Here is a 27,386-nt window from a genome sequence, read left to right as displayed (position 1 = left end):
TTTCTTTTAATAGCTCATGTTTTGTTTCCGTGTTGAATAGTAGCTACTGTCTGTGTACGGTATGGTTTATTTAGCCATTCACCTGCTGAAGGATATCATGGTTGCCTCCGAGTTTGGCAATGTAGGCACTAGAACAGTGGTATGCAGGTTTTTATGGGGACATAGTTTTGAACTAATTATACCTTTAAAAGAGAAAGCATTTAGCCTGCAGACGTTAGAGGAAGAGAAAGCTAGCCTGAGGTATAACTGCCTCTTCAGAAAGAGTACAACGTAACTTAATAGTACCTGGTATGATTGACTATCAAATATCCCCCACAAGATCATGTTTGAATACTTGGTCACTGGCTGGTGATACTATTTTGAAAATTCTGGAAACCTTAAGAGGAAAAACTAATATGGAGGGTAAAGGTTACCAGGATTGGGTTCTACATCGTCTTGTCCTTGACCCTTTCCTGTCCCTCTCTCTCCCTTCACTTTCTACTTCCTTTCCACTGTGGTATAAACTGCTGTGCTCTCCAGGACCGTGATGGATGGACACCTCTGAATCACAAGGGAGAAGGAACTTTTCCTCAGTTATATTGTTTGTGTCAGGTCTGTCGTTCCAGTGATGAGAGAAATAACCAGTACAGTGCTGATTTTAATGTGGTGTTGAACAGGACACCGGCACCCGGTTGGCTGTGTGTATATAGAACAACTAATGAGATTAGGCTTGAAAGTTGAAGAACCTCCAAAAAAAAAAAAAAATCAGCTGAAAGCCATATTGGTGCACCCTAAATCTGCTAGCTTTGGTGACTTGCCACTGTGGACCTAGGTCAGTTGAGAGCTTTGGGTGACACACTATATTTTGCTAATTTGCTCTGTCCTCATGGCTGCTTGCCACAGCTTTCTAAAATCAATAAATAGAGCACAGGCAAGAGCTCCTGGCAGAGAAGTTGTTTTCAGTAAACTTTAGAAGGGCAACTGCTGAATGGCAAGAAGGAAGCCAGGACCAGAATGTTCTTCCTGTCCTGGGAAAGTGGCAATTCCAAGCCCTCATCCTGACCGTGAGGAATGTCTGCAGTTACTTTGGTGAGAAAATAGGTCGTTTTGTAATATATATGTCTGTTTAGAGGTATATTTTCTTTTTCCTAGACAGGGTCTCATTCCATAGCCCTGGCTGGCCTGGAACTCATTATGTAGATCAGTCAGACTAAGCTCGAATTCAAAGCTACCTTCCTGCCTCTGCCTTCCAAATACTGAAATTATAGCATGTACTCAGATTGGGCCCTCAACAAATCTTGAAACACAGCAAGTGAACATTTGATTTTGCTAAGAGCATAGTAATTGGGTTTTCAAGGTAGGGTTTTCAAGATAGGACTTCATCCACATGACTTTTCTTCTCTGAAACTTTTCTAGAAAATTTGGCTTAAAAAAAAAATAAACAAAAAACAAACACCAAAAATCCCCAGTCTTTGTGGTCTTTCTTAGGCACGCACTTGCTAACCTTTAAAACCTGGCTCCTGCTCTGCTGTTCTATTGGCAGTATCCTCTTGAGAAACTTCCCAAATGTCATATTCCAACTCTCTTTTCATGCTGGTCTTCTGAACTTCTCTGTGTCCTCTGATAACGTCTGACACTCCAGTGCCACTTACCTCAGGCTGCCTGTTCCAATGCCCCTGCAGTTGGCTTCCTCCATACATTTCTTTTTCACTTCAGATATCCTCATGGTGGCCACACAGACATGATCCATATTTGCATCTGCCCTGCCCCTCCCCTGTCCGCTGGCTTCCTGCCTTCCCCCCCCCCCCCGCCCCTTTAAACTCATGTGGGCTTACTAACACAACAACAAAGGTCACTGGGGGTTAAGGCCCTGACAAATGCTCAATTACCCAAATAGACCATGCTTCTGCCCCTGAACAGGCCACCCCGTTTTATTTCCTGGTTAGTTTTACTTCCTACCTCCCACCTTTAATGTCTGATATATCAGTCAACACTAGTGTTTTCCTTCGTCCCCACCCTCCTGCACCACACCTGATTTCCATTGTTTTCTGGAAGTGAATTTTGTGATCAGATAAAGCAGCCTGTGGATCAGAGAAGCTGCTATGGAAGTCAGGGCCTATCAGTTTGTAAAAATGAGTTAGAGAAGAGAGACATTTTTACTTGTTTTATATTCTGGACATAATAGTCTAGACATTACTTAACCTACTGTCCTTAAAGTCTCCACAATTCCACAGAAACACCCCAAAATAAGAGTTGACATGCAAAATCCTCGGGTCTGGAATTTTAAAAATATATTTCTACCTGAGGTTTCCCGTACTGGTCTTCTCACACACGCCTTGTCTGGTCCTTACATTCTTTTGGTCCTTACATCATTTACTTTAATTTCAGCTGTCACATGTCTTGGAAAGACTTAGAAAACATTTTAAGGATAAAGTCATCCTGTGGGTTGTGGCTGGTGACGGTCATAATCAATAGCTGGTGTCCCAGTAACTGCTCATCCTTAGCTAGACAGAGGTGATGCTAGGCCAGAGCAAGTGTCAGTCACTGTCCAGGACCCCAGAGGAGGAACAAAGCATGTGACCCATGCAGAGAATATCCTCTATGCTGGGGAGAAGAACAAGCTGACCATCGGCCGCTGTGCCTGATACCCACTGCAGAAGAGTTTCCCGCCTCATTAATGTGCCCATAAACATGCTGTACCACAAAATACCTGGGGCATAATGATAAGAAAGCAAGGTTGGTAAAACCCAAGGGCTGTGATTAAGCAAATAAAAATGGCAATGCCACGCTTCATTAAGACTGGAAACAATGCTGTCAAATTAAGGTGTCCATTAATTTTAAGATGCGCTCAAATTTGAGCTCTTAAAATGTTTGAAAAAAAGAAAAGGTAAGCCTAGGAATTGATAAAATATGGTTACAGGCATCCATCATGAAAAAGAAAGAATATGCTAGAGGGAAATTTCTTTCTAATGTCCTTGACCCTTCAGGTGGGCAGCCAGGATGAAAATTGTGCTGCAGGAATCTATAATTCATGAAAGGTGGCATTCTTTGATTGGCAGCAGGTGTTAACTGGATCTTTATGTCACCTCTCATTATTGTTTAGGCAATTTCTTAATCTTAAAATAAATTGTTTTTATTCCTGGGGGGAGGGACACATGGAAGAATATCTGAATATAAGTTTGTTCTTTGAAATTTGAAGAAATTTAAGTTTTTTTTGAAAATTAAGAGATGGTTAAATGCGAAGTCTTTTATAAAATGTAGGCCATGGGCTGGCGGTGAACAGCATGCTTCTCTACGGCTATAACTTAATAAGACCTCTCCATCAGTAAGAATAGCCTAGGAAGGGTGCTCTGCACACAGCTTCTGACAACCAGAAGCACACATGCCTGTTTTTCTGCATAGACTAGGTTAAAGTATGGCCTGCCACATATCGGAAGGAGATACAAGCAGTCAATAGACAAGGCCTCCTTCTGAATTAGAGGTATACAAGCCGAATGACTTGTTCAACAGCAAAGAAGTCAAGAAAAGTATCCACCGTTTTCCTTTAAGTGATATGCATCCCGACATTACAGTCTTGCACTGGTGCTCAGTTTAGTGCTATAATCTCATGAGAAATGCTTTTGATTGAAAGTATAACTCTTAAAAAAATAAAAAAAAAGAAAATACAACTCTTGAATGCTTGCTATCAGATGTCAGATTTTGCTATTTTGCTTGATGGCGTTTTGCTAAGCTATGGCTTCTGCAGTCACGTGAGGGGTTTGTTGTTTCTTCTTTCAAGAACTTTTACTCAAGTTCTGCTGGATGAACACGAGAATTACAATACAAACGTCAATCCCATTTTACACAAGTGTTCTTCATGTCCCCGATATGTGTCATTGCCATATTTATGTTTGCGGACTGAACATATAAATGAAACTGAATTTTTAAAAAGATGCGTTGATCAAATTTTCATTCTTTAAACCAGTGGTGATAAAGCAACATGGAGACTGCAGATGGTTTCAGCCTTCTCCTGTTTACTAATAAAAGCAGCGTTTTCATGCAATCAAGCCTTTGTGTTCTGAGGTGAACATAATATAATGATTGCATTTGCATTTTCAAGTATTGATCATGGTAGCATCTTCTGTCACACACCTGTGAAATTTATATTTTGGAAAACATTACTTTGCAACGTGAGGAGACATGATTCTAGCTTGGCTGTGTTAGGGCAGCAGTATAAAGCTATGGTTGAAAACAGGCTTTGGGGGAACCGACAAAACCAGGTTTTAGTCTCAGATTTGTAATACCAATGATGTGTTTTTAATATACAAAATTAACCTTTCTTAATGTTGATTCTCCCATTCGTACAATGGAAATTATCATAATAGCTATTCACACACACACACACACACACACACACAGAGACACAGACACTCAGTAATTATACAAGGCATGGGAAGCACTTGACACAAAAATACTCAGAAAGATTAATAGCCATTGCTTTGTGATATTGATATTGCTGATGAATCTGCCAAAATATGACTGCTAAAAAGTCACATGGCTTGTCTCTGATCATGGATAGGAGGCTGGGAACCCAAGCCCATGAAGAGTAAGTGGTCTGGAAGGGAAGAGACAGCCCAGGAGATTTCTTGCATATATAGACCTCAGCTTATTTGTTCTGTTTCATTAGAGCCAGAGATTCTTTTTTCGAGGAAAGGAGAGTGAGAGGCAAGAGGTTGTTCCAGCAATGCTGATGGACACAGAGCTCTGGACCCCAAGTTCTCAGCCTCAAGCCCTTCTTAGAACCCTTCTCATGGATAAGTCAGGGGCTCAGGATTTAGAACATACATAGAGAGATACACACACCTTTTCTATTCTCTTAATTGCTAAGTCTTCTCTTTCTACAAAGCTGACTTCATTTTGGAGAACAAATTCCTCAGAGCGAATTTGGATGGCTATTCTAGGTCCTCAAGCCTGAAAAATCAGAGAAGTCACTGATGGAAATTACTGGTAGATACATTTTGTTGGTTACTGATCTTGCAAGTGGGGGTAACAACTTCTAATGTACCCAGAATATTTTTTAGTAAGAACCTAGGTATGTTATTTTTCTAACTATTGCTTTAAGGGTTCTTTTTAAAATGACTTTTAAAAGGGAATTATTTTAATTTTTAAAGTGTGTGTGTGTGTGTGTGTGTGTGTGTGTGTGTGTGTAGGTATATCCATATGTGTGCCTGCAGAGGCCAGAAGGCAAGTGATCCCCTGGAGCTGGAGTTATAGGCAGTTGTAAGCACCGTGATTCAGGGCTAGGAACTAAACTCTTGTTCCCTGTGTAGAAAGAATATCTTGTGCATTGTATGGATGCATTGTCTGTCGATTAAAAAGCTTATGACCTATGGCTTAGACAGGAAATAGAGGTGAGGCATTGGGAAGAGAGAAAGGATTCTGGGGTAGAACCAGGCGAGGAAGTTCCGCCCAGGAAGATGTGAAGAGACAGTACCTGAGCACAGATAACCAGCCACATGGCAAAATGTAGCTTAAAATAAATGGGTTATCTTAAGCTATAATTCTAGTCAGAGTCGAGCCTAGTTATATGGCCAAGGTATTGTAAATATATTTTGAGTCTGAATCTTATTTCTGGGAGCATGGGGCTGGGAGGAAGAATGACCTAATCACAACACCCCTGCTCTCTCAAACCATCTCACCAGCCCCCCCTTTTTTTTTGTCCTGTCATCTCATATCCTCAGTATTGTGTGTGGTGGGTAGGATAAGTGTTAACATTGTGAAAATATTTTCTTTTTCTTTTCTAAAACTGGTATAGACTTGGTTAGGTGCATAGGTATGCGAGTTTTTTTTTTTTTTCCAGGAAAAGTGAGTGTTTATTCTACTGGGTGTGGAGTGTCAGTCTAGCTTTGCAGGACCTCTGGGCTTCATTTCTGTCTACCCTCCTTTCTCTCTCAGCTACAGTCACCCAGGCCTCATTGAACTTGTATTTACATGCTGCACGTGTGCTAAATTGCTGGCAGCACCCTCTTCTCAGAAAACCCACCCTCTACACAACCACTACACTCAAGTCAGGTCCTTGATCGGATATGACCCTCTTGGAGAGACACACCCTCCTCATCCTCTCTGAATGATTGTGTTTTTACTCTCCGTACTTCTCCTGTTGTGTTCATTTATCACCCAGCTTATTGGTAATCGATATTGTGTTAAATGTTTGCATGTTCACTTGGTGACTTCCTATTGCAGTAGAGCCCACACCTTCTGTCTCTGGAGACAGCCAACAGTTTTGTTCATTGTTCCAACTACTCTCAAGCTCTCCTTGATTCATCTTCAGATCCCATAGGTGTCACTCCAACCATAAATATATCACAATACTTTTTCCACTCATAGTTCAAAATCTACTTAGAATGATACTCCTCTACTTCACTGCTTTTGAGTTTCCCCCAGCTGCTCTTCAGCAGAAATCAGCTGAGTTTTTGCCTGTTTTGATACTTGCATAAGATAACATGTAATAAACAAAAAAATCCATCACATGTAGGATGAGGGATTTAGGTCAGTGGCTTGCGGCTCTGGGTTCAGTTCTCAGATCCAAACAACAACGAATCCAAAGTTCATTACATGCATTTTGTCACCATCTTTGCCTATCTTGTGCTTTGAATGGGCGTGGCCCATTGCAGATCATAGAAAAGACAGACTGGTGGAGCTGGGAAGCTGGCAGGTTCTTCATGAAGAGATGTACAGGGACAGCCTTCAGAGCATCATGGGCATTGGGTATAAAAGAGATAACGGCATGATCTCGTTGCTGGGAAGAGGATCTAACAACGGGCATTGTCAAATGGGGCGGGTGGAGACATAAGTGAGGTTCACTCATCAAGGGTCTGTGGATAAATTTTATTTTTACCCTAAAAGCTCTGAGAGAATTGGAGGTAACCAATGAGAACTGAGGCTGACTTAGATTTCAGGAAAGCTACCCTCCAAACTATGCTGAGATAACCATCTTTGGTGCAATGGGATGCAAGACACCTAAAATACAATAAGGCAGGTAGATGTGGTATGAAGGGTTTGAGTAACAGCTATTGTTACAGTTTGAATTCTGCATCCTCTCCCTTCAATAGCCATGCATTAAAGATCTTTGGCCCTACAATGACACTAGTGAGAGATGGGTCCTTTGTAGACATTGTTAGACTGTTGGGGCTGTGCTCTCTAAGAAGCTGTGGGTGCCAATCTTCCTCTTTCTCTTCTTTTGTCCCTGGCTTGTGGTACAAGTTGTTAGGCTTAGTTATACCATCACTTGCTGGTTACCCCCATTAGAAACCCAAATCAATGGGGCCACTTGATCATGGACTCAAACCTCCACAACTGTGAATGGAATAACCCTTTGAAAAATAAGTTAATAGCACAGGTAAAACACATGTTTTGTTACAAAACACATGGTTATGTTACAATAACCACGATGCTAATACAGGTGTCAGAAAAGGTAAAAGGATTCATTTCAGATAAACTTGATGATGGCTCTCCATGTGCTACTATTTGAAGGCTGATGCTAAAAAAATTAAAGAAGGAAGAAAGACTCCTGATCCATACCCTTTGATCTCCTTTTTTCTTATACCTTGACCTTATGTGGTTCTGATGTATACTTTGATTTCCTTCTCATTTTAGAAGCCTGAAGAAAGCCTGAGGTCACTACAAGCAAGAGGAACGCCCTTAGGATTCATCCTTAGCCACTTGCCACTAGGGTTCAGGAGCTTGATTGCCAGAGTGAGGTTTTAGTCTTCCTAACTGGCAGTTGCATTCAGACCCATGTACGTGGTTTGTAGATAACAGATCTGTATGTAGTTTGTACTCTTAATCCATATCACTTTCTCAAACCTTTCAAAATCACCCATATAAGTTTCACCTTTGTCTTACCCCAGACCTTTCAGTGTAAACAAAAACAAAAAAAGAAAGAAAAGAAAAGAAAAAGGAAAAAAACCAGCCATGTTTAAGGACTCAATGTGTTTCTGATAATGCCCAAACTCACAGAGCAAAATCTCAGAATTCTCAAGCAGATCTCTGGGTAGTGCTTTAAGATACCCTTGGGTTCTATATTTTATCACAATGAATTTCTTAGAACTTATTTTATGTTTAGATCAAATGATTATTCTGTTTGTGGCCTGTGCTGATGTAGCATTTTTGAGACTTGGAGAATCCAAATGCTATGGGAGACCTGGGATTCATTTCCACCCCCTTGGGGAAAAGTTCTTTCCCAGGCATCAAACTCCCAAACCCTTTATGACTTCCACACTGCATCTCTTTATCACAAGCAACATGGAAGGGGAGAAAAGGAGTCAGGCTTGAGAAGGGCAGAGAAAGAGGCCACATTCTGAAAAGTGCATAGTATCTCAGATATAGGGAATGTTCCGGGATGGTCTCCATAGCAGCATAAGAAATCCACCTCCCTGAGGCATTCTTCACACACTGCTGCTGAGACATTGTATGCAGCCTCTTTACTGGACCCAACAACCAGATTTTCAAACCAAATTTTTGTAATTTTCCCTCCCCCCCCCGTCTCTCTCTAGGCCCTCGCGTTTGTCCTGTGACCACACTGTCCAATTAATAATTATATCCAACTAATAATTATATCCAATTAATAATTATATCATAAGTTCCAATTTGCCCACAATAGTGTTTATTTAAGTTGTTGGGTTGTAATTATTGATACCTCCTTCTATTTACCTCCAAATTGTCCCTGTTGGGTTCTTATTCTGTAATCACCTGCTTTATAAGACCTCTCAGCAATCATAGGCAAGTAAAACCTACCCAGCTTAAAACAAAATCCAGATCAAGACTGATCACAAAGGCAGGCAATAATGAGAAGCTACTGAGTGCCTACTGTGAGCCAGGCTCATACTGTGGAGAAAGCATAGGAGGAGGCAGTGATCTGTGAGATCCTTACCAGCTAGTCAGAGGAAATATGATGATTAATTCAGAGAATAATTTGATTGCACAGAATATTTTTTAAAAAATGATAATGGGGAGGAGGGAAAAGCTATGACAGAGAAACTGGGAGGAATAATGAGGTTGGCTGCAATGTGAGGTGCAGTAGAATGTCTGCAGGGGTATACCTGGGAGGTCGGCATTGGAGAAAAGGCTTGAAAGCAGTAAGGGAGTTAGCACCATATAGAATGGAGGATCACTCCAGACAGAGGGTACAGGCAGTAATGCATACATCCTCAGAGTAAGTCCAAGAAAGAACCAGAAGGCCAACTCGGCTGGGTGTGAATAACTGAGGGTGATGAGTAGACTCCCCAAAGACTTGAGAGACAATGTGAGAAAGTCTGGTTTGCTTTTAAATAATTCATTCCTTGTCATCAAATTAAAGGCCTTATGCTGATTGCCCCACACCTGGGATTCTAAATCAGTTATAGGCAAAAAAACATCAGAAACCACTCAAAGCCCGTGCTTGCCTTACATGTCTCAGGACCCAGCTTTGTAGCTAAAGCCAAGACTCTGAGTTGTTGAGCAACTAGTAATTGGGAACAGATCTTGGAGCCATAATTTCTCTACAGTAACTATCCTTATAGAAAGACTCCACAAATAATCTTTAAAGATTGTCATTTTCTTGACCAAATGACTTTGTTTGCCTGTTTACTACTGGCCATCAAGCGTTTCTGCTAAAAATCAAAGAAGAACAAAACCACAGATGATGTAGGTGTTTGAAGGAACACAGAGAAGCATGCCCCAGTCGTAGCTTCATGAGCTCACATTCTTCCTAGCTTTTGTGACTTGGTACCAAGGTGGATCAGTAGATTTACAGAAGTTAGGTCGACTCTTGATGGCCTTCCATTGCCTTAGCATTAACTGCTCTTTTTCAGGTCTCAGCTTGAATGTTCAGGCACCACAATGTGAATTTAGGGGTGATCTCAATGCACACAGATGATCTCAATGTTCTTGGATTTCAAATATGGAAATGGTAGGGAAAGGTTAGGAATATGCCCAGGCGGTCACTGCCAGCAAAACATTTTCTACCCTCTTCATCCAGAACAGAGTCTGTCACACTAAACTTACTGCCACCCATTTCTAGAAAGTTGTTTATTATTGAAGATTCATAGTATCCTGCCAATGAACAAGAACAATCTTTCATTTGCTTGGGTGGATTATATATGAATTAAGTCATCAAGGTTGATTAGGTAATTATAACCCACTTAAAAGGCAGGCTGAGGCCTGGGAAAATCTATGATATACATCTTTATGAACACTTCTCCTGTAAAGGAGAGTAGACCAAGGTGAAAGTCTACCTTAAGTAACTCCAGAATAGCAACGTACACTAGATTTTGAGACAGAAAATGTGAGTTTTTTCAGTCAAGGCTGACATTTCTCTGCAACCTTAAGCCAAGGGCATTTATTCTGTCTAAACTGTTTACCTGTAACTAGGGCCAGTAGAGACAATCTCACAAGCTTTTATGAGAATTAAAGTAGAACTAAATAAGAAATACTTTGTCACTATAAAGCCCCACACAGAGGGAAGGTGCAGTTATTTCCAAGCAGCTCTGAGGGAGATGTAGCGATGGCACAGTCCTCTTAAAGTCAGGATGCAGACGAAATAAATTGATGCAAATACTCTACTGTTTTACCTCTGAGTCTGATCTATAGAGCAATTTCTGGAGTTCATAAGCTGAGACAGTATGTTTGTCTGTAAGGCTGGCGTCTCCTACTGTGAAAGGATTCCAATGGGATTTCTCCTATCTTGCTTGAGGAGCCATTGGTGAGACTTGATGCTCCACTCTGATTAAGTTTGAGGAAGGAACAAGACCTTCGAGATGGACAACATCTACTAGTTGGTTTGGATTGAAGAGATTCTAAGCAGTAATAGTCTCTTTAGAGCTTGAGAAAGAGGACCTGCTGCCTTAATGTCAGGGATCACAGTTGTTAGAGAAACCAAGAAGCCAATCAAGTGTTCCCTCTATGGGCACGTGTGTGTGTGTGTGTGTGTGTGTGTGTGTGTGTGTGTGTGTGTGTTTGGACAAGCATGCCTTGGCTTGACCAGAGGTCAACTTCAGATATTGTTCCTCCTCTGACTATATACCTTGTTTCTTTGTTTGTTCGTTAAAACAGGATCTTTCACTGGCTTGAAATGTACAGACTAAGCAATCCCTGGAGATCCATTTATCCCCCTTGGGCTCAGATTATATGTGTCTTACCATACCTTTTTCTTTTTTAAAATATAGATTCTAGGAATTGAATTTTGGTCCTCAAACTTACAGGGCAAACACCTTATTGACTGGATATTCTCTCCAGTCCAAATTTCTATTTTTAGAGGCAATGTACACAGCTGTTAAAACTGAGTTCTAGAATTAGACTACTTAAATTCTAGTTCTGCTCTTGTTAGGGTTTAATGGCATGTCCTTAAACAAGTTATAAAATGTCTCTTCAGTCCTCTCATCTGGAAATGAGATAATATTAGCGCTAGGTTTTAGTGTAAGGATTAATTGAACTAATTGTTATATTTTTCTTAGACTAGTACCTGGGATATGGAAAGAAAAGGTGTTCCTATATAATGTATTCAAGTAGGCTTCTTTATCTCTATATAACAATTATGAATACTTTATACTTTAAGCCATAAGTATTATTTCATCTTGTATTTAAATCATGTTTTTTTTAAAAAAGACTGATTTCAAGGCTCTTTCCTTCACCAGAAAAAAAAACCAAACTAGCTAAAAGAACTAATATTATTTATATGTATGTGTATATATATATATATATATATATATATATATATATATATGAAATTGTCTCAACATGACTTTGCTAGATGAACATTTGATCATAAAACAATAGCTTTTTTTTCTTCTATGCTTCCTCTTCTTGCCCTTACCAGAATCTCATTGTGGGAGTCAACTTTTTTTTTTTTCTGAAATCTTTACCTGGGGCTCACCACTTCCTCTACCACATCTTCTGAGGGCCTCTGTAGGCTTATCAGAGGGAAATTCAAAGGCCACTTTGCCAAATTTCTCTGTGTGTCATGTAAGAAAAGATCAAATACAGACTCAAGTGGAGATTTTTGTAGGACAAGAGTAATCCTAGGTCTGGGCACTGTAGCCTGGGATTGCAGTTCCTCATTCTGGAAGTGAAGGCTCAAGATTCCTCCCTTTCACACCAACAGGGCTCTCTCTGGTGAGCCAACATTGTGAGTAATCTACACTCCTGTCCCACAGAGGGTCAATTGTTTGTTAAGATGTTGAGTGGCAAGACAGCCAGAGAGAGCATCCTGGAGAGACCTCATCAGCTCAGCGTCTTAACAGACATGGCAGCAGGTTTGGGATTACTCTAGTGGCAACATATTGTCCTCAGAGCCCCACTAATTGAGAACTAGGGAGATTGCACCTCCACTCTGCAATGAGCTAGCATGATCCAAGGGACAAGTAAAGATGGCTGCTGTCTTTCTGTTGGCTAGCTGAGGTTGTTTCTCCATCCAGTGGGAAACGCAGCACAGGAAAATGAGAAGTGGCTTACACAGAAGCAAATGCACAAGGGTGACTTCTGCTTTCTGACTGGGGCTCACAGATAGGGTAGTGAATATGGTTCAAGCCTAGGAAGACTTGGTCTGTTAAGGTCTGTCCAACATTGGAGCCATAATTTTGCAAAATTCACTGTAAGCAATGTCTACATTGTTTGGATGTAAAGATTGGCTCTCAAATCTCCCAAGCTCCTTGTGTCTAAAGTTATTTGAAAAGTCCTTGCTATAGGGATGAGTGACAACTGTTAATCAGCACAGTGCCTGGGGAAAACATGTTCAGAAACACTGGCTGTTTGTTTTCTATGCAATGGCTATATTGAAGTGAGTGAGAGTGGGCTCAGTAAATAGTTTTCTCTCCTGCCTTTGTGGCTACTGTGTACTTTGTTTAAAACAGAGAACAACAGAAGCCACAACTTAAAATGCATCTTGGATGATACGTCCAAGAGTCTATTGCAACTGCATTACAATATATTATAAGTACAATGACAGAATATATGGTATAGCATGTGTATTCTGCATGGAAAGCCCCCAGAGAATAAAAGGATTTCCCCAAAGGCTGCCTACCACCTTTCTCTGAACCTTAGTAAATTCTGGTCACACCATTTCTCTTCCTTATGGAACTAGGGACTCTGAAACATTGTTTACAGATAATTTTCAAAAAGTATGGCCTTATTCCAATCCTGGACAGGCTGTAACAGATCAAGTCTTTCTAGGCTTGAACCAGTCAGAAACCAGAAGTCACTCTGGTCCATTCCCAGGTCCCACTTTGCCAACATCTCTATAAATGTGCAAGAACTTGTTTGTATTTAGTATTTTTGTCATAAAGTCAAATAGTCCTCTCCTCTTTGTGTCTAGAGCTCCTTTAAACTAATGTCTAATGCATTTGTGACTGGGGCCTGACTTTAAGGACAAAGCAGGATTAACAGACATTCTTTCCTTTTCAGAGAATAGCCATCAAGGGGAGCTGTTTTCTTCATTTCTTTCTTTCTCTGGAATGTTTATTGACCAGTCCACGGGGAGCTAGAGACAAGGAGTTCCTGGGAATCAGATGTCAAGAGCCCAGAGAAATCATTGGCCAATGGGATGTCCCAATTTGGAATCTAACCATCCAGAAGGGTTTTGTTGTGGTAGATGGGATGTAATCAGATTCCACACTGGTTGTGTTATATATCTGGAACTGTCCTTGGTCATTCTTTTAAAACTGGGTCACAGAAATCCTATCTTTATTTTCCCTTCCTAGTGGTACATTCTAAGTTGTGGATTCTGTTGTTCTCTGTTTAAAGCAAAGTGCATAGTAGCCACAAAGGCAGGAGAGGAACAAAAATATTGCTGAGCCCATTCTAGCACATTTAAGTGTCTATTCATTGCATAGAACACAAATAGCCAATGCTTCTGAAAGGGTTGCTTTCCCTAGTCACTGTACTGATCAACAGCTGTCACTTGTTCTTATAAAAAGGACATATCAAATACCTACCTGTAGACACGAAGAGCCAATATTCCTGACCTCTGATACATTTCACTAATCCTTCTCAGGTAGCAAAAAGTTTCTTTTTCTTACTGTATTATTTACGTTATTTAACAGTAGCATATAGCAGTTCACATCAGGAGAGTAATTACTACAATCGTAGCGATACCTGTTTATCCTCACTCACTCTTAAGTATTTCAATTGCATGTTTATCTTGAACATCCTCTGCCAGCGGTGGAGAAGGAAATGTGGGAGAATGTCCCAAGGGTTTTAGCATCAGTGCCTATAAGTGCTTTGTATCATCTATTAATTAAAATTAACTAAATCAGTGGCATGACAGCTGCTTTAAATTCCTATATTCCATAATGTACCACAACTGTAAGGATTTTAGGGTCTTGCCTTCCAGAAGGGCATCAAAAAGTTAAGTCATCTTTTGGGTGTTACTGGTAAAGCTAAGCAGGAGTAGCAAGGATGAGATACGGGAGATGAGAACAGGAATGGATGAGTGGGAAGGGGAAGAGAAACAAATGGACTCCAACAATGCACATAGGAGCTGGCCAGCACGCTTGAAAATGACCAGAGGAACCCAGGCAATAGGTTTCTTTTATAAATTTGTATTTTTAAATCTTTAATTAAAATATAATTATATTGTTTACTCTTTCTTTTTTTCCCTCTTCCAACCCCTCCCATGCCCCACAATGATATCCTTTTTTCACTATTATTGTTGCAATTTATACTGGTGCGTGCGTGTGTGTGTGTGTGTGTGTGTGTGTGTGTGTGTGTGTGTGTGCAAAATATAACCTGCTGAGTCAATTTTTGTTGTCTGTGTACATACGGTTGGTTTCAGGGCTGACCATTTATATTGGATAGCCAATCAAGAACAGGCACAAACCAGTCTAGTCCTTTCAGCAAACAGACACCAGGCAACTGTCCTGATGAAATAGTCAGGCCTGCCAATGGGCCTAAAGGGAGGCCACTAAAGTGTCAAGGTGTCCTAGGAACCTCATGAGCAGTTCTTGGTTGTGTGTCTTTCAATGGCAGTGTTAACACAAGTTGAACTCAACAATAACTATGTAAGGCAAACCAATAGTTGTGTGCCTTTAGCAAAGAATAGCAAGGCAGAGCAAACCAAACCAAGGCTTAGCGCTCAACATCCACTGTCTTTGGTGTCATATTTATACTCCTTCATCATGGGTTCCTTTCACATGTCTGCCATATCAAAACATCCTTTCACCTGTATCTGCTTCAGAAAAACAGCCTTTCATGTGCTTGCTTTAGCAAGACATCCTTTCGCCTGTGTCCCCCAGCAAACATCATTTGGCATAACTAGCTTTCCAAAGAACTAGAAGTTTCCACTTCACATGCCTATTGATATTGTCATTGTTCTGGTCTTATTTCTACATACAGCCATTTATAAGAGAAGCTGTTTCACAGCAGATTCCCTGGTATTCTGGATCTTACCATACTTCTGCTCCCTCTTCTGTAAGTCCCTGAGAAATAGGTGTAGAAATTATGCTGCTGCAAATGTATCTATTGGGGCTGGGATCCCCAATCTTTGCATTGTGTCCAGTTGTGGTTTTCTATAATATTCTCCATTTGATTGGAGTGTCTTTGATGAGTGGAAATGGTCATGCCTACCTGTTAGTATAAGGATACGATTTAAAGTGTCATTAAGATATTATGCTGGCCTAGCAAAGTGGCAAGTGTAGGTTCCCTTCTAAGATCCATGACCTCATTAGCCCTGGGTAGATAGTTACATACCAGACATGATTTACCTCCTGTTGAGTGAATCTTAGATCCAGTTAGGCAGCTCTTGGGTACCACCAACATGTGGGTGCACAATTTTATAGTTATCTTGTCATGCTGGCCATTGTTGTGATTCATAAGCATCACAGATAGAAGAGACTACTGGTTGTTTTCCTACCTTGGCAGCTTGCATAGTACTTTCTTTTGTAATACCAACTATAGAAGCTAAACCACAAGAAGAACACTTCCAGGTTAGATCCAGCTTAAATAATTAAATTTCTAGGTCTTAAGTGGGCAGTGTCTTCAACTCTGAGAGGATTTTAAATGCAACAAAAATAGCTGATATTGTTTTGGGAGTCATTTAGACTACCCTGACCAACCACTCAAAAAAAAGTTTCTTGTGCTTGTGCCTGATATTAGTATGTTTTTGTTTTGTTTTGTTTTTCTTATGGAAAGTATTGTCATCTCAAGTAGCATATATAAAATCATGTGTACAATTTTAGGTAAATATAAAATAATATGACAAACCTCCTTGAGGTTTTATCAAGCAACTTTGGGGTTATTTGTCCCTAAACCTTCCTTCTCCATCTACATTAACCTTCGATCTTCTCTTCATTTGGAGTCCCTTCCTTGTCTTTACATTTCCCCTACCATATAACCTGTTTCTTGCTATTTCTCTCTCATGTGTCTATCCGCCACCCACCCTCCCCTAACACACTCAATGTCACCTTTATACCTTTCTGGTTTCTGTGTTTACTTCATGCTATATTCTCGCATCTTAAGATTTGGAGGTAAGAAATGAATGTGAGAGAGAACCTGTGGAATCTGTCTTTCTGGTCTGAGTTACCTCATCCGGTGTAATCGTTTCTAGGTCCATATATTTACCTATACATTTCATAATTTCAGCTTTCTTTATAATTGAATATTTTTCCATTTTGTGTATGTGCCACATTTTCATTCTGCATTCAGCTGGTGAAGGCCATTTAGGTTATTTCTAGTCCCTAGCTACTGCAAATAGGGCAGCAATGGACACTGCTGAACAGGTATCTATGGAGTAGGTGGTTGAGTCCTTTAGGCATATGCCAAGGAGTGACAGAGCTGGCTTTTATGGCGGATATCTCATTTTAAGGAGTCTCCACAATGATGTTCAGAGTGATCACGCCAATTTGGATTCCAACCAAGAGTGGATAAAGGTTTCTCCAGCTTTTGTTTTCCGTGGTTCTCTCAATCTTTGCCATTGACTGTAGAGAGATGAAATTTTAAAGTTGTTTTAATTTGTATTTCTTTAATCGCTAACCACTTTTTGAAAGATTTCTTAACCATTTTTAGTTCTGTTGAGAACTCTATTTGAACCGCAGATCACTTTTTAACTGGGTCATTTGTTTCCTCTATTCTTTGTTTTCTTAGTATATTCTGGATATTAGCCTTCTGCCAGATAGATCGCTGGTGAAGATCCTCTCCCATTTTGTGGGTTTCTTCTTCATTCAATGGTTTCTTTAGCTATATAGAAACTCTTGGTCTTATGAGGTCTTAACACTTGAGCAAATAGAGTCCTACTCCAATAGTGCTTTCCAATACATATATTGTGTAGTGTAGTAGCAATGGGTTTTTATCTCCTTTATATCTCACCTCATTGTCTTCTTCCCCTTTCCTGATCGGAGCTGTGTTCCCTTTATCTGAGGTTTCTCTAGCTGAGATTTCAATGACCCCAAATTGACTAATAAATCTAGCATGAACTTCTTTTTTCTTCATGATTTCACAAATAGAAAAATTGTCCATGATAGCAACATGAACACACAAGTTTTAAAATTTTAAGCCAGACATTTGCATTTCTGATTTTCATTGCTGCTCTCATGCTTTGGGGCATCACTGAGCAAAATTAGGATTACTGGAGCACACACACTGTGATATTACAGTAGCACGCTTTCAAGTGGGTTAACAAGAAAGAGGGGGTCAGGGAGAGGGAAGAGGACAAGGGAGAATTTGTAAAACTTTTATTATAGCAAACTGTTATTGTCCTAGCTTATTGTTATTTGCTATTAATCCTTAATTTATAAACAAAACTCACTCATAGATGTATGTATGTAGGAAAAAACCACAGTATATTCAAGATATTTTATGCCTGTGTCTAACCTTTGCAAAGCTTGATGAAGGAACCTCTTCACCAGCATTCATGACTCTTCCTACCTGTTGCATAAAGGAGAGACACAGTTCTATAGTGATATAGTCATGGTGACGATATAGAATTTGTTATACTTACTGTTCTGATCTGTCTTTAGAATACAAGAAGTGAAAAAAATAATCTGATTCTCCTAAAAGAATGTTCCTCCTCTACTGTGAGAAATTAGCATATTTTCTTCGTTTCAATTTTCCAGAAGTTTTACAGTAGACTCCAGCTCTGGGCCAGCTGTGGCTCTCTAGGTACATAACTGATTTTTAACTGGCACATTGGTCATGCTCTGAAATTCTTCTGTAGGCAAAATGCTAACAGGGATACGTTCTTTCTGGTTTTAATTCTAATGCAAGTCTTTCCATACATGATACAATTGGAAGAGTGCAGGAAAAAAAAATAAGTATTTCTTCTTATCAAATGCAAAGCAAGGGGTGTGTATGTATATATGCACAACGTAATATGTGTGTTGTTATCCAAAGATTCCCCAAATTGTTCTCATTTAAATATATTCACTTTTAGTCTTTAGCTTTTTATTGTATGAGAATTTCATGCATGCAAACTCACCCTGCTCCCTCTTACCTCTGGTATCTTTCCCTATGCTCCACTGCTTTTTCCTCAAAACTTCATATGTTCTTTGTGTTTTAGACCCACTGCATACACTTAGTGTCTGTATGTGCATGGATTAGAGACTTCTACTGGTGCATGCAGAGCCTTTCAAGAGCCATATCTCTACAGAAAACCAATTTTCTCCCCCAGCATCCATCAGTTGTCAATAGCCCCTATTGGAACTTTATGAGTCTGTCTTCCACCCATGGGAGATTTTGCCTGCTTTGATCTTGTGCAGGTCTTGTATATATAGTCATAGCTGTATAGTATATCCAACTCTGGTCAAGTCTGGCAAATACTGATTTCCTGCACAAATCCACTACCTTTGCACTCCTTGACCAACAACTTGAAATGAAGTTTTCTATGCCTGGCAATGGGGTTTTTGTTAATCTATGGTTCTTTGGGGAGTTACTTCATTTAAACTATATGCACACATATACATGTATGAGCCTACATACACACCCACGCTTACATATATGTCCTTTATAAACACAATACATATATATAGATATCATAAAATAATGTTTCCCTGTGCCTTTTAAAAGCACTTTTAATGCTACTTATTTCTCCTCCTTCCTGCATCACCACCTCTTTCCTCTCCCCAAAGTCTTTTATCCTGTTTTCACCACTTTCTCTTTCACAACTTCTGTGTGCTACTCACTGCCCTAAATGATGTTGCAAACTATTACAGAGCATATTGTTGTCAAAATGAGACTTCATAGAAGACTCTCTCAGAGCCCATTTCATCTCAGCGCTGTGGAGTCTGCCCATCTCTTACTCAAAGTGCATGTTAACAGAAAGCGGCAGCCCCTCCTGCTCACACAGCCGAGTGAACAGCCTCATCCTCTACACCGTCCTCCTGGCAGCAGCCTGAGCTCCAGAAGCCATCTTGGCTCTAACGTTTGTTAATCTTCCCTGCAGCACAAGGAAGAGAACAACACGTGGGGAAGAAATCAGGCCAATCAAAGACAAAGAACACGATGCCCAGACTAGTCTGAAGCAGGAGCTCTAAGGTGTAAGCCACTCAAGAGAATGATCTCAAGGATATGATTTTCCACTGAAAAGAATATGGCTGGTTCTGCCCATTGGCATAAGAGCTCCTTCACTGTGAGGCTTTATTTTGTGTTTTCGTTTATAACACTTTTATCTGCATGTACAATTATATATAATAGTCTTTATTATATTTTATATTTTCATACATGTATATAATGTATTTTAATTACACTCAGCATCCTCCATTTTACTTTCTTTTTTAAATTAATTAATTTATTTATTCACTCTACATTGAGATTACTGTCCCCTCCCAATTCCCCCCTCACATTCCTTCCCTCAGTATCCTTCTTCCCTTCTTCTCTGAAGGTGGAGCCCTCTCTTGGTATCCCGCTACCCTGGCACATCAAGTCTCTGCAGGGCAGAGTGCATCCTCTCCCACTGAGGCCAGACAAGGCAAGCCAATTAGGAAAATAGATTCCACAGACAGACAACAGCTTTAGGGATAGCTCCCCCTCCAGGTGTTGGGGAATCACATGAAGACCGAGCTGCGCATCTGTCATATATGTGCCATGGGACTAGGTCCAGAATGTGTATGCTCTTTGGTTGGTGGCTAAGTCTCTAAGAGCCTCCAAGGGTCCAGGTTAGTTGACTCTGTTGGTCTCCCTGTGGAGTTCCTATCCCCTTCCGGGCCCTTAATTCTTCCCCCAACTCTTCCATAAGAGTCCGTGAACTATGTCTAATGTCTGGCTATGGGTCTCTGTGTTTGTTTTAAAGAGCTGCTGGGTGGAGCCTCTCAGAGGAGAGTCATGCTTGATAAACTTCTTCTTTAGATTTATTTTATGTGCATGCATGTTTTGCCTGGATATATGATTGTATTCTATGTGTGTGCCATGGAGGATGCAGGACTTTTGGAATTGGAGTTAGAGACAGCTGTAAACTGTCATGTGTGTGCTGGGAACTGAACTCAGGTCCTCTTGATGAGCAACAAATGCTCTTAACTGCTGAGTCATCTCCCAAGCCTTCCTTACTTCTTTTCCTCCCCGATACTTGGACCCTGGCTTGTCCACCTCTTATTTCCTGACCCCTTTGCTCTTCCCAACAAATACTCTTACTTATTTTGAGGCAGGATGTCTCTAGATAGCCCTAGCTGTCCTGGAACTTGCTAAGTAGAATACACTGTTATCAAATTCAAAGAGATCCACCTGCCTCTGTCTGGGATCCAAGGTGAGCACCACTCTGCCTAGGTTAGTCCTCTTGCTTTCGTTGCCATTTTTTGACCCAATGGGTTTCCCTAAGGTTGGTTTCAAAATCGTGGTAAGATGTTGTCTCCACAAGCAGAGGCACATCACCAATGGCTACACCAATGCAGACAATGACTGTCTCTCTCCCATCAACCATCAATTGCATCTAACTCCTCAGGAAGAGGTGGAGCCTCATGAGCTCCTCTCCCCATCATCACAGGATGCTTATGGACCCAATCTTGTACTGTGAGGCCCATTCCTGTGTGACAATTCCTGGAAGTCAGAGTTCACACCGCTCTCCACCTCCCTCTGGCTCCTATATTCTTAATATTCCCTTTTCTGTGATGTTCCCTGAATCTTAGTGGGGTAATGTAGATGTCCCATGTGTGGCTGAGCATCCATTTATCGATTAGTTTAATCCTTTTGAGTAGATATGAAACTGCAGTTACTGCTGCTGTTCACTACAAAAATTAAGCTTCTCCAACCAAAGCTGATAGCACCACTAATCGGTAGGTCCAAATAGAATTAATTAGAAGGCAACATGATGATCACACCATGTCCGTTTAGCAAAACAACAACAGTAGCTTCTTCACTGGGGTCTATAACCTCCTCAGCCATGGGCTATGAAGGAGTTTATACAGCCAGTTGTGAATTTCTATGAAGCAGGCTTCAAATAAAAAAAAAAACCCTGTTGGCTATCCCCCAAACAGACTTGCCACTACTGTACCCGACAGCACATCTTTGCTGGCAGAGAGGTAGTGCTTCATGCAGGGTTAAGAGCTCAGTAGGACTGTTCATGAAAATTCTCCAGCATCCTGCCTGGCATCCTCTGGCACTATGAGGACTAGCCAGCAGGGAGGAACCCTCGGGTCCAGTTCCAACTTGAATTTTTCTAATAAAACTTAGAATTCACAATTTTAGTGTCTCAAAGCATTTTGTATAACATGTTAGGGTTAGCATTCATCAATTAGAAATTTTTATGTAGGGAGGATTTTAAAATGTTGTAAAGGAGGCAACTAGAAGTCAGAAACATGGACATCTTAAGCAAGGTCAGTCAACTTAGTTGGGAGGACCTGCGTCCAAACCTCTAATGGAAAGCTCACAAGCAGCACCGCTCTTACATATTCAACTGGGAAAAATGTATATGGATGACCTAATTCTGTAATTGTTGAAAAAGAGAATGGCAGGGATAGTTGTGTACATCCCAGTCTCTCTCTCTGTCTCTCTCTCTCTGTCTCTCTGTCTCTCTGTCTTTCTCTGTCTGTCTGTCTGTCTGTCTGTCTCTCTCTATATATATATATTATATGTATATATGTACATATATATACATAGGTATAGATATATAGATATGTATATAGTTATGTATAGATATTATATATACATATGTTTATTATTAATTATACTTCAGGAATACTAATAGAAAACTCAGAAAAAATGCAAGTTTTTCTATTACTTAGAAGAATGAAATAATTGCCATAAGTTATCTGTGTACTTAACATCAGATCAGCATTTGTTTGCTTGGTTGATTTTTTTGAGATAGTGTCTTATCTGTATCCTGGGCCAGCCTTGAATTCATCATATCGTTTAGAATAGCATCAAACTGGAATTCTCGCAGATTCTCAAGTAACTATGATTATAGGCAAGAGGCACCATGTTCAGCTAGATTAGTGTCATCCTAACTGTGATATAACTTGTGCCTTTAGTTCTTTAATACAGACAAAAATTCAAAACAGGAGTAAATGGCATAAGAGAACATTTTCCATCAGTGCTAAATTGTTGTTTGCAAGGAAATTTCATCTAATCATTATAAAGTAGCATTTAGCACCCAAAAAAGCCTCAGACTTTGTTTTTCAAAAGTATACTTGTCCCTCCTCTTCATTGGGGCATCCTCCAACATTCCTCAGGCCTTAATTAAATTAGAACCGGCAAGAACATTGGGCTTGGGGTTAGGATAAATAGCCCAGGTTCAAGCAGGAGATGCTGCTTTAATGACTTGGAATGTGTCCAGAAAGCACAGACTGGCTAGCAGGCAAATCTGACAGCTACTGGATCTTGCAGCAATAACATTCTAACCAATTAAAAGCTGAACTGGAAATAATGGTTTGTCACTGGGAGGTGTTTCAGAAACCAATTGGTCCAGATTAACCAGAAGATTAACTTTTCTAACTGAATTTAAAGGTCATAGGGAGCTAACTCTAATGGAAGAGAAAAGCATTCAACCAGGAGGGGAAAGCTTACATATAGAAATTAGGTTAATAGATCTTCTATGTTACTTATAAACAATTGCAAAAGTGCTGTCTTTCTGTCAGAAGTTCATAGGGATAAGTATGCTCATTATGAAAAATAAAAATAAGTCGTTAAAAAAAGAGCAACAGCTATTTCTAAGAGATTTCTCTAATGGAAAGGATACAGATAGGCTTCCACTATTCACAAGTGCGCTCAATTTCAAAGTGTTCATCTCAAGTGAGAAACCTCCTTTCAAGTTATACCTAACAACCATGAAATAAAAGTCATTTGATGATTGAACCTCTGATTTTCGAGACATCGAGAATCATTCTCCAGATAGCATTTGGTTATATAAGAAGTGCCAGTGGCCCATGCTTATCAGGATTACCAATCCAGCCGTGTGAAAAGAAGGGTCTCAGGTCCTGGTGAGGGGACTCAAATGATAAGGGAGCTCGCCACCAGTCCTGACAACCTGAGTTCAATACCTGGGACCCACATGGCAGAAGGACAAAATTAACTTCCACAAATTGTTCTCTGGCTTCTACACAGGTGTCCTGGTCTCTCTCTCTCTCTCTCTCTCTCTCTCTCTCTCTCTCTCTCTCTCTCTCTCTCCTCTCTCTCACGCACATGCACACAGTACAGAAGGGCACATGTGCGTACATGCACACTAACTGTAAAGAGTGGCTAGCCTTAGTGTCCCAGCATTTAGCATTCCTTGCAACCCTTTTGCCTGCCCTGTCGGTGGGTTCCACCCACTCACTGGAATGACTGTTCTCTCAAGGCTAAGATTCTTCCAGCAGAATCTTCCCCTGTGAGAAACCTCTATCCTTCATGGGAAACTCTGCAAAGGGAAAGGAGCTGCCAGGAGAGTAGAAGGCTTGAGGCAGCTCTTCCAAATTACTGGAACGCAGTTAAATATTAAAATGATCCCCACATGAGTTTCCTTCTCCCCTCTAGCACCTTGTGCGGCAAACAGTGGGTCTCAGTAAACAACTGTCAGGAAGAAAGGTGGAGAGTAGCTGGTAACTGAAAGGCCAAGGAGAAAGAGGAGAGGAAGGAATTGCTTACAGACAGAAGTGATTAGAATGTTCAAATAATACAATCAGATTCACCTCTGTCTGGTAACTGTGGGACTAGAGTGAAGAGAAGCAGGTTTTGTTGACAAGAAAAACCAAAGAACTTGCGTAAAAGGTATGCATAGAAGAACGATGCCTCAGAAGGTTGAAGGAAGCCATCTGTACCCTCTTTGTAATCTGTGTCCCCAACAAGGACCTGCTGATCTTACCTAAGGCAAGCAAGGATTGCCCCCAGACCTGCTAGGACTCATCCAGGGCACTGTGAATTTGCTGAACACTGGAGTGGCTTGTTGGACCAATGTTCACACTAGCTGAGATATTTTCTGAACCACACTGAGTACTCAATAGAAGCTCCTTCTGGATGGAAATAACTTTTCTAGGCCCACATTCTAGGCATTTTCCCCGAGTAATTTGCATTTGTTGTGATTGGTAACAAGTTGTTTGAGTGCTTTGGTACCGGGGTAAAGGTCTCTGACTGTATCACCCCCTCGAATATTCTAAGAGTTCCCAAGCCTGATGTCCTGACCTTTCTCTTTATTATCTAGCAGCTAAGGATTATTGTTCCGAGAAGGAGACCCGCCAGTCTCAGACACAGGCCTAGGCATGGGTCATTACAGAGCTTAGATCTTGTTCCAGCTTACATCTGTACTGTCCTCTTAGTTACCAGCATATACTTGTGTTTCACCTTACTGATATGGCCCAGAGAAGTTATTGTACTGACTCCAATTGTTTCGATGCATCTTAACAGTTGTACAAGCCATAGGTAAAGCCATTGGTTAGCATCTTGGACTTCTATCCACACCAAGATTAGCTTCCTACATGCCAGTGCGAAGGGTGCAGAGGTTGCAGATATGGCTTCTTGCACTGTGAAAGCAATCACATTCGCTTGCTCACTGAATTATTAAACTAGCTAGATTAGGGGAACAGAGTGAACTTCACAGTTTGGTTACTTTTTTTCTAGATATAACTAACCTGACCTTCTTGTTAGCATTTTATGGCAAGAAACATGGAAATTTTAAACACCCTGTGTATTAGCGAAATTTATCTGTGGCTAGTCCATTCTTCCCCTTATCAATGTGCTTCTTCTTTTGTAAGTCAAATCAAAAGAATGACTGCGATGCGACCCAATTAACTAAAAATTGTCTACATGACAAGCCCATGGCTATTTTTTTTTTTTTTTTTTTTTGGACCGTAGTTTTCTGACAGAACTTCATCTCAAGTAGTCATCCCTCACATCCGGCAGCAGACTGGGGCTGAGCAGAGCAGGGTTTGTACTTCTAAGGCTCTAAGGCTCGGCTGGGTGACTACAACCCATAGGTTTTGCCAAGAGTGTCTCAGCAAATGAAGTTCCTATACCAGCCATGCAGTCTTTTGTGTTATGAGAACTTGGTAATGAGTGAAATCTTTCCAGGGCCTTAGGACATTTCCAACCTAGTGGTCTGTTTATGTCAAAAGAATCAGAAATTCCTTAAGCACAGAGGAGTCTACAAAAAGACGTTGCTGAGTTATTTCTATCGTGACTTTTCATCCCAGTGTTGTACTTCCCGTTCTCTACATTGTTTTTTGCTCACAATATCTAAACCTGGAAGCAAGAAAAAAATATTTCAGGCAGATATTTTAGATTACATTTACTGTTTACTTGTTTTCCAAACTGTTGCTTCTTCCTCATGCGTGTTTCAAAAAGGGAACTCCTTGCTTGCTGTAGTAAAATGCAAAGGGCTTACAAAGCTGTTTCCCTCAGAGAAGTCTCCCTGCACTGTGCCAAGCACATCCTATCCTTTTAAAAAGAAAACTCTTCTTAATGCATCTTTACCTGTGGCTTCCTGTCATTCATGAGCCGGCTCCTTTGCTGTGTCCTTTCTTATCCACAAAACAAAATGTCAGGAAGTGTTATGGTTGTCCTAGTCTGTTTAGAAGCCATAACAAAATACCATGGACTGGGTAGTTTAGATGCGACAGAATTTTCTCATAATTCTGGAGTCCTTGTTCAAGGCAGTGACAGATTCCATATCTAGTTCAGGATTACATCAACCCTTCTCGAGTCCCCAGACTTACAGCTTACCTCTGTGTCCCACTTCCAAAGTCTCATGAGCACTTCCTGAAACCTATCTCAAATTAGTGTTGGGTATGTCTTTCTCCGGTCCTTTCTCTGAAGTAAGAACTTCTTGAGACAAAAGCTGTATTTTAACCATTGTTTCTATTTCCAAGAGTACCTAGTACAGAGAGTTATGAAGAACAGTCACTTACTAAGGACTTACTGAACTGAATATAATAAAATAAGTCAGTGTCAGTTCAACCTTTTATTTGCTGACGTGAAAAGATGGAAAGAAAGAAAACACTGAGTCAGGCTGAAACACTGTTCGTGTTTACAAAGCACTGTGTCAGATATAAGGATTGTACAATATAGTTTCAAGGTTTTATATATAAAATTCTTTCAGTTTATATACACATTCTATATTGGGGTACTGAGGGGACTTGCATGAGGCACACCATCTAAAGCGTACATGGAGTTTATAGAATTGCCCGTGCTTTGTGGGACGCTTAAAACGAGGGGGAATAAAGTCCATCGAACTTTTTTGAAAACCACTGGAGAGGGATGAAACACAGAAAGGTAATCATCCAGGAGCAGCAGCAACCAGGCTCCCTAAGTTGTGTCAAACCGCCTGAGTAGTTAGAGCAAAGCTCAGGACGTCTCCCCACTAGATGCTCTAACTTGGATTCTCCTTTTGCTGCCTTGGGAAGCTCGCCCTCATTAAAAGGGATGGGAAACTAGCCACATCATTACATTCACTTAAGGCAGAATTTAGCTGGTCAGTGTAGCTACTGTCAGGAAGAGCTGCCACTTTGGGGTTTTGAGCCCTTATTGGCATCATGGTTTAAATAGGAATTTTTATTTGTCTTACTTTGAAATTTACATGTCTTCTGAACAACTAAAATTCACAAGAACAAACTAATTAATGGATTCCATTTTTGACAGCTACAAGAAGACGGATGAGAAAGTAGCATGCTTCTGGCAGCGTGTTATCAATTGGGAGGCAACAGTGCATTGCCTCTATGTGGAACAGTGAGCTGGAACCGGCACTGACAGATGACACAGCCCTTTGACAGTGATGCCTCTACGAGCTGACAGCTCCACTTGCAGTCAGTCAAGTCTGTGCTTTGCAGGAGAATTTTAACGGGCTTGATTTGCAGAATATGCTTTGCCTACTTCTCAGCTTGTACTAGAAGTGAATAAAAATTTCAAAGTATTCACATTAAAGGCAGATCCTAGCATCTGTTACCCAACCTTCTCCTCCACCCCAAAGCTAATAGTAATAATAGCAAATAAAGCATAATCTTGGGAGGGGGGACTGGTAAGACACTGTGGAAAGGGGCAATTCTCCCTTTGAAAGCAGATTTTCTATAAAG

General features: G+C 40.6%; 1 long non-coding RNA gene across 1 annotated transcript; it reads left to right on the top strand.

The window, feature by feature from the left end:
* The first annotated feature begins 931 nt into the window (after positions 1 to 931).
* On the top strand, positions 932 to 27,237 carry LOC143438378 (uncharacterized). Its single transcript, XR_013107252.1, has 2 exons — positions 932 to 1,068; positions 26,956 to 27,237. It is a non-coding gene; the product is annotated as an uncharacterized LOC143438378 (long non-coding RNA).
* Positions 27,238 to 27,386: the final 149 nt, after the last annotated feature.

The sequence above is a fragment of the Arvicanthis niloticus genome, chromosome 25 (genome assembly GCF_011762505.2).
Source record: "Arvicanthis niloticus isolate mArvNil1 chromosome 25, mArvNil1.pat.X, whole genome shotgun sequence".
Taxonomy (NCBI): Eukaryota; Metazoa; Chordata; class Mammalia; order Rodentia; family Muridae; genus Arvicanthis; species Arvicanthis niloticus.
This window is presented reverse-complemented; position numbering and strand designations above follow the sequence as displayed.